At 41.6% G+C, this 12751-nt stretch overlaps 5 non-coding genes across 5 annotated transcripts; all 5 read right to left on the minus strand.

The window, feature by feature from the left end:
* Positions 1 to 3600: 3600 nt before the first annotated feature.
* On the minus strand, positions 3601 to 3682 carry TRNAL-AAG (transfer RNA leucine (anticodon AAG)). Its single transcript has one exon. It is a non-coding gene; the product is annotated as a tRNA-Leu (tRNA).
* Positions 3683 to 4729: 1047 nt separating this feature from the next.
* Positions 4730 to 4811, minus strand: TRNAL-AAG (transfer RNA leucine (anticodon AAG)). Its single transcript has one exon. It is a non-coding gene; the product is annotated as a tRNA-Leu (tRNA).
* A 5896-nt stretch (positions 4812 to 10707) lies between these two features.
* Positions 10708 to 10789, minus strand: TRNAL-AAG (transfer RNA leucine (anticodon AAG)). Its single transcript has one exon. It is a non-coding gene; the product is annotated as a tRNA-Leu (tRNA).
* A 1047-nt stretch (positions 10790 to 11836) lies between these two features.
* TRNAL-AAG (transfer RNA leucine (anticodon AAG)) lies at positions 11837 to 11918 on the minus strand. The gene has a single exon. It is a non-coding gene; the product is annotated as a tRNA-Leu (tRNA).
* Positions 11919 to 12320: 402 nt separating this feature from the next.
* On the minus strand, positions 12321 to 12402 carry TRNAL-AAG (transfer RNA leucine (anticodon AAG)). Its single transcript has one exon. It is a non-coding gene; the product is annotated as a tRNA-Leu (tRNA).
* Between the last annotated feature and the right edge of the window lie 349 nt (positions 12403 to 12751).

A 12751-nucleotide genomic window follows, 5' to 3' on the forward strand; every position in this document is an offset into this window, starting at 1 on the left:
ACGTTTTTCACCTTTTTTCACCTTTTTCACCTTTTTTCACTTTTTCACCATTTTTAATTTTTTTTCACCGTTTTTCACTTTTTTCACCTTTTTCACCTTTTTTCACCGTTTTTCACTTTTTTCACCTTTTTCACCTTTTTTCACCTTTATTCACGTTTTCACTTTTTTCACATTTTTTCACCATTTTTCACTTTTTCACCATTTTTCACGGTTTTCACCTTTTTCACTTTTTTCACCATTTTTCACTTTTTTCACCATTTTCCACGGTTTTCACCTTTTTTCACTTTTTTCACCATTTTTCACGTTTTTCACCATTTTTCACGTTTTTCACCTTTTTCACTTTTTTCACCATTTTTCACTTTTTTCACCATTTTTCACGGTTTTCCCTTTTTTTCACTTTTTTCACCATTTTTCACTTTTTCACCAATTTTCACGTTTTTCACCTTTTTTCACTTTTTTCACCTTTTTCACTTTTTTCAGCGTTTTTCACTTTTTTCACCATTTTTCACGTTTTCACCATTTTTCACCATTTTTAACTTTTTCACCATTTTTCACTTTTTTCACCGTTTTTCACCTTTTTTCACTTTTTTCACCGTTTTTCACCTCTTTTCCACTTTTTCACCATTTTTCAACTTTTTTCACTTTTTAATCCATTTTTCACTTTTTCACCTTTTTTCACTTTTTTCACCATTTTTCACTTTTTCACCATTTTTCACGTTTTTCACCTTTTTTCATTTTTTTCACCATTTTTCACGGTTTTCACTTTTTCACCATTTTTCATTTTTTTTTCACTTTTTTCACCTTTTTCACCTTTTTTCACCTTTATTCACTTTTTCAGTTTTTTCACCTTTTTTCACCATTTTTCACTTTTTCACCATTTTTCACGTTTTTCACCATTTTTCACTTTTTCACCATTTTTCACCTTTTTCACCTTTTTTCACCTTTATTCACTTTTTCACTTTTTTCACCTTTTTTCACCATTTTTCACTTTTTCACCATTTTTCACGTTTTTCACCATTTTTCACTTTTTCACCATTTTTCACCTTTTTCACCTTTTTTCACCTTTATTCACTTTTTCACTTTTTTCACCTTTTTTCACCATTTTTCACTTTTTCACCTTTTTTCACTTTTTTCACCGTTTTTCACCTCTTTTCCACTTTTTCACCATTTTTCAACTTTTTTCACTTTTTAATCCATTTTTCACTTTTTCACCTTTTTTCACTTTTTTCACCATTTTTCACTTTTTCACCATTTTTCACGTTTTTCACCTTTTTTTCATTTTTTTCACCATTTTTCACTTTTTTCTCCATTTTTCACGGTTTTCACCATTTTTCATTTTTTTCACCGTTTTTCACCTTTTTTCACCTTTTTCACGTTTTTCACTTTTTCACCATTTTTCATTTTTTTTCACCGTTTTTCACTTTTTTCACCTTTTTCACCTTTTTTCACCTTTATTCACTTTTTCACTTTTTTCACCTTTTTTCACCATTTTTCACTTTTTCACCATTTTTCACGTTTTTCACCATTTTTCACTTTTTCACCATTTTTCACGTTTTTCACCTTTTTTCACTTTTTTCACCATTTTTCACTTTTTCACCATTTTTCACGTTTTTCACCTTTTTTCACTTTTTTTAACCGTTTTTCACTTTTTCACCATTTTTCACTTTTTCACCATTTTTACCGTTTTTCACCTTTTTTCACTTTTTTCACCATTTTTCACTTTTTCACCATTTTTCACTTTTTTCACCTTTTTTCACTTTTTTCACCATTTTCACTTTTTCACCATTTTTCACCTTTTTCACTTTTTTCACCATTTTTTACTTTTTCACCATTTTTCACGTTTTTCACCATTTTTCCACTTTTTCACTTTTTTCACTTTTTAAACCATTTTTCACTTTTTCACCATTTTTCACGTTTTTCACCTTTTTTCACTTTTTTCACCATTTTTCACTTTTTCACCATTTTTCACGTTTTTCACCTTTTTTCACTTTTTTTAACCGTTTTTCACTTTTTCACCATTTTTCACTTTTTCACCATTTTTAACGTTTTTCACCTTTTTTCACTTTTTTCACCATTTTTCACTTTTTCACCATTTTTCACGTTTTTCACCTTTTTTCACTTTTTTCACCATTTTCACTTTTTCACCATTTTTCACCTTTTTCACTTTTTTCACCATTTTTTACTTTTTCACCATTTTTCACGTTTTTCACCATTTTTCCACTTTTTCACTTTTTTCACTTTTTAAACCATTTTTCACTTTTCACCATTTTTCACGTTTTTCACCTTTTTTCACTTTTTTCACCATCTTTCACTTTTTCACCATTTTTCACGTTTTTCACCATTTTTCACCTTTTTTCACTTTTTTTTAACCGTTTTTCACTTTTTCACCATTTTTCACTTTTTCACCATTTTTACCGTTTTTCACCTTTTTTCACTTTTTTCACCATTTTTCACTTTTTCACCATTTTTCACTTTTTTCACCTTTTTTCACTTTTTTCACCATTTTCACTTTTTCACCATTTTTCACCTTTTTCACTTTTTTCACCATTTTTTACTTTTTCACCATTTTTCACGTTTTTCACCATTTTTCCACTTTTTCACTTTTTTCACTTTTTAAACCATTTTTCACTTTTTCACCATTTTTCACGTTTTTCACCTTTTTTCACTTTTTTTCACCATTTTTCACTTTTTCACCATTTTTCACGTTTTTCACCTTTTTTCACTTTTTTTAACCGTTTTTCACTTTTTCACCATTTTTCACTTTTTCACCATTTTTAACGTTTTTCACCTTTTTTCACTTTTTTCACCATTTTTCACTTTTTCACCATTTTTCACGTTTTTCACCTTTTTTCACTTTTTTCACCATTTTCACTTTTTCACCATTTTTCACCTTTTTCACTTTTTTCACCATTTTTTACTTTTTCACCATTTTTCACGTTTTTCACCATTTTTCCACTTTTTCACTTTTTTCACTTTTTAAACCATTTTTCACTTTTCACCATTTTTCACGTTTTTCACCTTTTTTCACTTTTTTCACCATCTTTCACTTTTTCACCATTTTTCACGTTTTTCACCATTTTTCACCTTTTTTCACTTTTTTCACCATTTTTCACTTTTTTAACCATTTTTCACTTTTTCACCATTTTTCACGTTTTTCACCTTTTTTCACTTTTTCACCATTTTTCACCTTTTTTCACTTTTTCACCATTTTTCACGGTTTTCACCTTTTTTCACCATTTTAACCGTTTTTCACTTTTTTAACCATTTTTCACTTTTTTCACCATTTTTCACTTTTTCACCATTTTTCACGGTTTTCACCATTTTTCACTTTATTCACGTTTTTCACCTTTACAGTACTGGCTTTGGTTCTATGCCTCTGGTGACAGCACCTAGGAAAGTGCAGGTAAAGCACTCTATGCCACAGCAGAATCAATGGATTAGTCTTCTCAAATGTAACCTTTTCTGACCAAGATAAGCTCCTCAAGTGGCCCTGATGTATAAGCTTGGACAAGTATTTGAGCAAGTGTTAAAGCCAGAGGAGCTGAGGCCTTATCTTTCCTACATAGTATATCCTTGTCAAGCAAGCAAGAAGTTAAAGGCTGGCAGTGGTGGGATTTGAACCCACGCCTCCGAGGAGACTGGAGCCTTAATCCAGCGCCTTAGACCGCTCGGCCACACTACCCTGCGGATGTCTACTCTTGCGTGCTTTAAGACACGTTTTTCAAGAGTCAAAGGTTAAGCGGTTAATTACTGTGCCATCAATAGGTTTATCATCTGGGGATATGCTGCATGTTGGCAGCCATTCTCAGTTCCATAAGGAAGAACGCATAACAGTACTGACTTTTGTTCCATTGCTCTGATACCACTGAGTGCAGCACCTACTGTCCGATCGCTTTTCCGATCGCTTTTCCAATCGAAAATCAAATCGGATATGCATTAAATTATCTATCGAACCAACTATCTGCCAAAAAATCTCATGGTGTATTCCCATCATGAGACCCTGGAGGAAGCCTTCAAATAATTTTTGCATCTCAAGGAAACCGACCTTACTGGGGCAAGTGGGGAAAATGCCAGGGAACCCCTGAAAAGTCCTGAAGGAAGCTTGGGCTTCCAGGGAACCCTGGTTGAGAAAACCTGCTTTGGCCTAGCGTACAATAAAAGACATCCTCTTGAACCCCTAACTGCCCACGTAGTTAATGTATCAGCTTTTATGCAAAAGTAATGTCACCTGTCTAAAAAAATCACAATTGTCCACTTACGTACAATGTACAATGTAGCCCGTAGCACTGGAATAGATGCTATTGCACGTATACCTAAAATGCCATTCATCTACAATTGAGAGGAAACATTTGCCTACTATTGGGTAATAGGGGAAGATCTCACCTCAGTCATCTAAATGAGATCTTTGCCCTGTTTACTTTGTAGAGAGTCCTATCTGTTGCCACTGTTGCTGTCAAAAGGTCCTCCACAGCCAGGAGTTATGAGCTGTGGCACATTGTCAGAATCCAGTGGAAAAGTGCATGTAAAGGTCTTAAGCCATTGTAAGCACTTTTTTTTCTAAACTGTATTCCTTTGTAGCGGTGAAAGAAAGTGTGGTGCTGGGAAAGCCTCATTCATGTTGTTGTGCAAGCTGATGGAGGAAAAGAGAAGTATTTGAGCTTTCTTGTTGTTGATGAAGGGACGTAGTAGATCCACAAGAGGCCTGCGAGGCAAGATAGAAGTTGTAGACTGGCAGTGGTGGGATTTGAACCCACGCCTCCAAGGAGACTGGAGCCTTAATCCAGCGCCTTAGACCGCTCGGCCACACTACCTTGCCGATATCGATCTTTTGTGTGCTTTTAAAATGAGGTGTGTATGAGTGGAATGTTGAGTGGTTCATTATTGTGCCATCAACAAGTAATCAACTGGGGACATGCTGCATGTATGCACCTATTCTCAATACCACAGAAAGAGAAAACACTTGACAGTACTGGCTTTGGTTCTATGCCTCTGATGACAGCACCTAGGAAAGTGCAGGTAAAGCACTCTATGCCACAGCAGAATCAATGGATTAGTCTTCTCAAATGTAACCTTTTCTGACCAAGATAAGCTCCTCAAGTGGCCCTGATGTATAAGCTTGGACAAGTATTTGAGCAAGTGTTAAAGCCAGAGGAGCTGAGGCCTTTTCCTAATGCCTCCATGGCAGCACCTATGGGTAGTGGCCCGCCCCCTAGCCCCTATAGGACAGGTATCTAGTATAAATCAAAGGTAGCCTGACCCCACCCTGTCTATCTTTTTCGTCCTCGCCTCGACAAGGTATCTGGTCTCCATGCACCCTGTTCAAAGGTAACCCAGGTTCTGCCTCTCCTGGTGTTAGCCTGGCAAAACTCTAATAGAGTTGTTTATGGGCTGCCCCGTTCTGCTGGTCTTGGGGGCGTGAGAATACACTAGTGAGGGGCTGTCAGGCGAGGAGATAAACTCTCCTCTTTTTGTGTATCTCCTACCGTCAGGCTGGCAAAGAGCTGGCAGGGCTGGGTACCCTATGTTCTGTCTGCCCGCGCCCGGAGAACGGAGTTTCGCCGGCCGGGGTACCCCATGACGTCACTTCCGGTTGCGCTCCGCGCAGACCGGAAGTAGGAAGTTCTACACCGCCCAGGGGTTTCTTGTGCGCTCCAAGCCTCGCAGCAGCGGCGGCAGGGAGGGGAGGCTGATGGGAGAGCCAGGATTGGCCCATTTAAGCTGGGAGTTTGGCGGAGATCGGCGTCTTCGCCGAAATTCAGCGGGGACACTGCGGTTGCCGGTCTCTGCTCCTCCAAGGACACTGAGAGCGTGTTTCTCTCCCAGAAGGTATGTGTGGAGAAAATGTTTCATAACTCTCTGCATCCTTTTCTTTCCCTATGGCCGCAGCCATTCTGATCAGCTGTATGGATGTTTTGCAGCATGTCACAGACAGAGGGAGAACCCACTATGCCCAACACAGACCAGCCTCAGAATACAAGGTAAGGGTGCTTTAGGTAAGTGTTTTTCTTTCTAGCAAAAGAGTGCGAAGACTAAAAGACATGTCTATTTCATGTCTCCTGGCAGCCCCACGACGATCTCTTCAGAGCAGCCTTCAGGAAGCTCCCCAGGACGGTCTACATCCGCTAAGAAAAAGAAACGTTCAAGAAGCGGTTCACCCAAAAAACACCATCACAAACGTCCCTCCAAAAGCTGTTGGGCCTGTGGTGAAGCTACCTTACCGGGGAAGCTAGTATGCAGCGCATGCTTTAATCAAATGCCACGTGAGGAGCAACAGCCAACTGAAGTATCACACTTAATTCGACAAGCGGTACAGGAATCGATGGCAGACTACATTGCAAATATACCACAACCAATGCCGGCTACAGAGCCGGTCCCATCCACGTCACGACAAGATTTGGACTCCCAAACAGACGAACCAGAAGTAGGTTTCAACTTCGCTTTAGTACAACCATACGTAAACGCCGTCAGACAGGCCATCGAATGGGAAGACGACTCACAGGACGAGTCAGTCAAGGAGAAGAAACAGAAGAAGACATATTATAAACACCTCAAAAAGAGCGGCACTACATTTCCTTTCATGGAAGAGATACAGGACGTCATCCGAGAGGAGTGGGAAAAGGCGGACAAGAAAATCCCTTTAAGCAACAGGTTGTCAAAATTGTACCCCCTGCCAGCAAATAAGTCGGCTAGCCTAGACAACGCTCCAGTAGTCGACGCGTCCGTTATGAGGTTGGCAAAACACGTGACCTTGCCCTTAGATGATGCAATATCTTTCCGAGATCCCATCGATAGGAAGATGGACATGGACCTTAAGAAGACATATACAGTATCAGGCGGAGCAATGAAGCCGGCAGTTACATTAACCGCGGTCGCAAAGGCCATACGGGCATGGACTGACAACCTGGAGATAGCGATAACAGAAGACGCGGATAAGGAATCCCTAATCAATGCATTGCAGGAGTTCAAATTATCAGCGGACTATATAGGGGAGGCATCCATAGATATTATCCGGTCTACGTCCAGGGCAATGTTCTACTCCATTACCACCAGAAGGGCCCTATGGCTAAGATCCTGGTCAGCAGATATGAACTCAAAACAAAATTGGTGCAAAATACCATTCGATGGAAAAAATCTCTTTGGAGAACTCATGGACAAGGCCATCACAAGAGTTACGGGAGGAAGATCCGGACTTATCCCTAATGACCGGAAACCCAGAAGACCTCCTCCACCTCAACAAAATAAGTCCCAACAACAACGCTTTAGGAATGCTAGATCCTACAGACCAGGGAAGGACTATAAGAAAACATGGCAGGGAGGACAAGCGACACTTAGCAAGTTTAACAAACAAAGATCCGCCAACCCGCCTGCTAGCACATCCAAGGGATTTTGATGGTCCATCCGCTCAGATGTGTCCAGTGGGGGGAAGGTTAAAATCCTTCGGACACATTTGGGCGGAGGAGTGTCAGAACCATTGGGTAGTAAAAACAATCTGTCACGGCCACAAATGGTCATTCAGGAGGGAGCCAATAGAATTCCAGTTCACACCAACAAGGATACCAAAGAACACACACAAGTTCAATATTCTAGAAGAATATATCCAGGGCCTAATTATCAAAAAGGCAGTCTGCAAGGTACCGTCCCAGGAAAGGGGAACCGGAATATACTCCCCCCTGTTCTTTGTAATCAAAAAGACGGGAGATCTGAGACCTGTTCTGGACCTAAGATTCCTCAACCAACTAATAGAACTACCCAGATTCAAAATGGAATCCCTCCAGTCTATTGTACTAGCAACCAGGATATCAGACTGGATGCTGTCAGTAGATTTGGAGGATGCATATTTACATATCCCAGTAAACAGAGAATACCAACGCTACCTACGCTTCGCCATAGGGGACTTACACCTCCAATTTACTTGTCTTCCTTTTGGAATAAATACCGCGCCCAGAACCTTCACAAAAGTTCTGATTCAGATAATAGCTCTTCTGAGACTGAGGGGGTTGAGGTTATACCATTACCTCGACGACATCATACTACTAGCACAGAGTCGAGAGAAAATTATAGAACAGAGACGACTACTGCTGAGCGAGTTACAACGTTTCGGCTGGTTGATAAGCTGGAAGAAGAGCCAACTAACCCCCACTCAATATATGATTTTCCTAGGTGCACGTTTCCTAACCACCCAGAATGCCATCAAGTTACCGGAGGAGAAGAGAGACAACATACAGAGAAGGGTACGCTTTGCGATAGATTCACCCAGACTGAGAGCAAGACAGTGTCTGAGCCTATTGGGGACACTAACATCAACTATGCCCATGATCAAATGGGCTCAGTGGCATACCAGAGTGTTCCAGTGGGGTTTCCTGACACAGTGGAGAAAGAATGGGAGTTTGAGTCAATGGATCTACATAGATGTCACAATGAAGAACAGTTTGATTTGGTGGCTGAACTCCGACAACTTGAACAGGCATCAACAGATTCAACCACAAAAGGAAATATTGATAACCACCGATGCCAGTACGAAGGGTTGGGGAGCCCACCTGGAACATCGGTTCGCTCAGGGCGCCTGGGCACAGACAACAGTAAGATCTGCAAACCTACTAGAACTCAAGGCGATCCTATGTGCCCTGGAACATTTTCAGACCTTTATAGTCAGAAGGGCAGTACTAATCAGAAGCGACAACAAGACAGCATGCGCATACATCAACAAGCAGGGAGGTACGAAGAGCCTTCAACTACTACAGCAGACAGCACCAATTATGCACTTCGCAGAATCGCACCTACTCAGCCTGAGAGCAGTATACATCCCAGGCCAATCGAATCGCAAAGCGGACTTTCTCAGCAGGCACCGGATAGACAACAAAGAATGGTCCCTTCATCCAGACGTCTTCCGGAAGATTTGCAACAAATGGGGAACTCCAGACCTGGACCTGATGGCAACGAAGGACAATGCGAAATGTACCCGGTTCATATCCAGAACTTACTGTCCACAAGCAGTAGGAACGGATGTGCTAACTACGAGATGGGACTGCAGACTGGGATACATATTCCCACCGACTCCAATGATAAACAGGGTACTGAGGAGGTTGGCACAGGAGAACGTGACGGTAATAGCCGTGATACCGTTTTGGAACCATCGCCCCTGGTTTCCGCTACTATGGGATTTGAAAGTAACATATCCATGGAAACTTCCAGTCTCCTCTCACCTGCTATCGCAGGGACCAATTCTCCATCCAGACGTCAAGAGACTCCATTTGATGGCTTGGCTCTTGAGGGGGAAAAGTTAAAACAGGCTGGTTGTTCGGAGGAAGTAATTAAAACAATCCTCAGAGCCCGAAAACCATCCACTAACAAAACATATCACCGAATATGGAAGATATTCATGCAATATGCACTCGACAACGGTTTTGACTCCGCAAAACCAGAAACTCACAACATCTTAGCATTTTTACAAACAGGACTGCAGAAAAACCTAAGTTACTCGGCATTAAAAGTCCAGGTTACTGCCTTATCCGCCCTGACTAATATCCGATGGGCACTCAACCCACTTGTAATACAATTCCTGAGAGGCGTCATAAAGATCAGACCTCCAAACAAGAAACTGTTCCCAAAATGGGATTTACCAATTGTCCTGGAAGCTTTAAGAAAGACCCCATTTGAACCCCTCGAGAATGCTAACCTCTGGAATACAACCATAAAGACCGTCTTCTTAACTGCAATCTCTTCAGCAAGAAGAGTATCTGAACTCCAGGCAATGGGCACTAAGGAACCGTACTTATCCTTCTTCCCCGACAGGGTAGTCATCAGACCCATGCCTCACTTCATACCTAAAGTGGCTACATCCTATCATTTTAACCAAGACTGGACTCTCCCCACTTTTCAGGAGGAAAGTACACAACTGCCAGACACCCTAGATGTAGGCCGCGTTCTAAAGAAATATTTAGAAATGACAGCGGAAATAAGAAAAACAGAAAGATTCTTTATCATACCAACAGGATACAGGAAAGGTGAACCAGCTACCTCTAGAACAATCTCATCATGGATAGTTAGGGCCATTCAGACCGCTTACAAACTTTCCAACCTGGAACCCCCTACCGATCTGGGAGCTCATTCCACAAGATCGGTAGCAACATCCTGGGCAGCATACGCTGGAATCCCAGCAGACCAGATATGCCAAGCGGCAAACTGGAAAACGATAAACACATTCATACAACATTACAAAGTAGATCCCGCTGCAAATTCAACAGTTAATTTTGGGAAAGCGGTGTTATCAGTTTGATGTCAATAATTTGCTTGTACCTTTGAGTAATAAAATTTTTTCTTTTGATGCACTTGCAGACCGTCTCCCACCCAATTTTTCTTTACTGTTACTTGTGACTAGCTAGATCCCATAGGTGCTGCCATGGAGGCATTAGGAAAACGGAAAATTGGATACTTACCTCTCGGTAATTTTCCTTTCCTGATGCATCCATGGCAGCACATAGGACCCACCCGGGTCTCGGCAAGTCCGAAAGTGATAGACAGGGTGGAGTCAGGCTACCTTTGATTTATACTAGATACCTGTCCTATAGGGGCTAGGGGGCGGGCCACTACCCATAGGTGCTGCCATGGATGCATCAGGAAAGGAAAATTACCGAGAGGTAAGTATCCAATTTTCCGTTATCTTTCCTACATAGTATATCCTTGTCAAGCAAGCGAGAAGTTAAAGGCTGGCAGTGGTGGGATTTGAACCCACACCTCCGAGGAGACTGGAGCCTTAATCCAGCACCTTAGACCGCTCGGCCACACTACCCTGCGGATGTCTACTCTTGCGTGCTTTAAGACACGTTTTTCAAGAGTCAAAGGTTAAGCGGTTAATTACTGTGCCATCAACAGGTTTATCATCTGGGGATATGCTGCATGTTGGCAGCCATTCTCAGTTCCATAAGGAAGAACGCATAACAGTACTGACTTTTGTTCCATTGCTCTGATACCACTGAGTGCAGCACCTACTGTCCGATCGCTTTTCCGATCGCTTTTCCAATCGAAAATCAGATCGGATATGCATTAAATTATCTATCGAACCAACTATCTGCCAAAAAATCTCATGGTGTATTCCCATCATGAGACCCTGGAGGAAGCCTTCAAATAATTTTTGCATCTCAAGGAAACCGACCTTACTGGGGCAAGTGGGGAAAATGCCAGGGAACCCCTGAAAAGTCCTGAAGGAAGCTTGGGCTTCCAGGGAACCCTGGTTGAGAAAACCTGCTTTGGCCTAGCGTACAATAAAAGACATCCTCTTGAACCCCTAACTGCCCACGTAGTTAATGTATCAGCTTTTATGCAAAAGTAATGTCACCTGTCTAAAAAAATCACAATTGTCCACTTACGTACAATGTACAATGTAGCCCGTAGCACTGGAATAGATGCTATTGCACGTATACCTAAAATGCCATTCATCTACAATTGAGAGGAAACATTTGCCTACTATTGGGTAATAGGGGCAGATCTCACCTCAGTCATCTAAATGAGATCTTTGCCCTGTTTACTTTGTAGAGAGTCCTATCTGTTGCCACTGTTGCTGTCAAAAGGTCCTCCACAGCCAGGAGTTATGAGCTGTGGCACATTGTCAGAATCCAGTGGAAAAGTGCATGTAAAGGTCTTAAGCCATTGTAAGCACTTTTTTTTCTAAACTGTATTCCTTTGTAGCGGTGAAAGAAAGTGTGGTGCTGGGAAAGCCTCATTCATGTTGTTGTGCAAGCTGATGGAGGAAAAGAGAAGTATTTGAGCTTTCTTGTTGTTGATGAAGGGACGTAGTAGATCCACAAGAGGCCTGCGAGGCAAGATAGAAGTTGTAGACTGGCAGTGGTGGGATTTGAACCCACGCCTCCGAGGAGACTGGAGCCTTAATCCAGCACCTTAGACCGCTCGGCCACACTACCTTGCCGATATCGATCTTTTGTGTGCTTTTAAAATGAGGTGTGTATGAGTGGAATGTTGAGTGGTTCATTATTGTGCCATCAACAAGTAATCAACTGGGGACATGCTGCATGTATGCACCTATTCTCAATACCACAGAAAGAGAAAACACTTGACAGTACTGGCTTTGGTTCTATGCCTCTGATGACAGGACCTAGGAAAGTGCAGGTAAAGCACTCTATGCCACAGCAGAATCAATGGATTAGTCTTCTCAAATGTAACCTTTTCTGACCAAGATAAGCTCCTCAAGTAGCCCTGATGTATAAGCTTGGACAAGTATTTGAGCAAGTGTTAAAGCCAGAGGAGCTGAGGCCTTATCTTTCCTACATAGTATATCCTTGTCAAGCAAGCGAGAAGTTAAAGGCTGGCAGTGGTGGGATTTGAACCCACGCCTCGGAGGAGACTGGAGCCTTAATCCAGCGCCTTAGACCGCTCGGCCACACTACCCTGCAGATGTCTACTCTTGCGTGCTTTAAGACACGTTTTTCAAGAGTCAAAGATTAAGCAGTTAATTACTGTGCCATCAACAGGTTATCATCTGGGGATATGCTGCATGTTGGCAGCCATTCTCAGTTCCATAAGGAAGAACGCATAGCAGTACTGACTTGTGTTCCATTGCTCTGATACCACTGAGTGCAGCACCTACTGTCCGATCGCTTTTCCGATCAATTTTCCGATCGAAAATCAGATCGGATATGCATTAAATTATCTATTGAACCAACTATCTGCCAAAAAATCTCATGGTGTATTCCCATCATGAGACCCTGGAGGAAGCCTTCAAATAATTTTTGCATCT

The sequence above is a fragment of the Hyperolius riggenbachi genome, chromosome 12, assembly GCF_040937935.1.
Source record: "Hyperolius riggenbachi isolate aHypRig1 chromosome 12, aHypRig1.pri, whole genome shotgun sequence".
Classification (NCBI taxonomy): Eukaryota; Metazoa; Chordata; class Amphibia; order Anura; family Hyperoliidae; genus Hyperolius; species Hyperolius riggenbachi.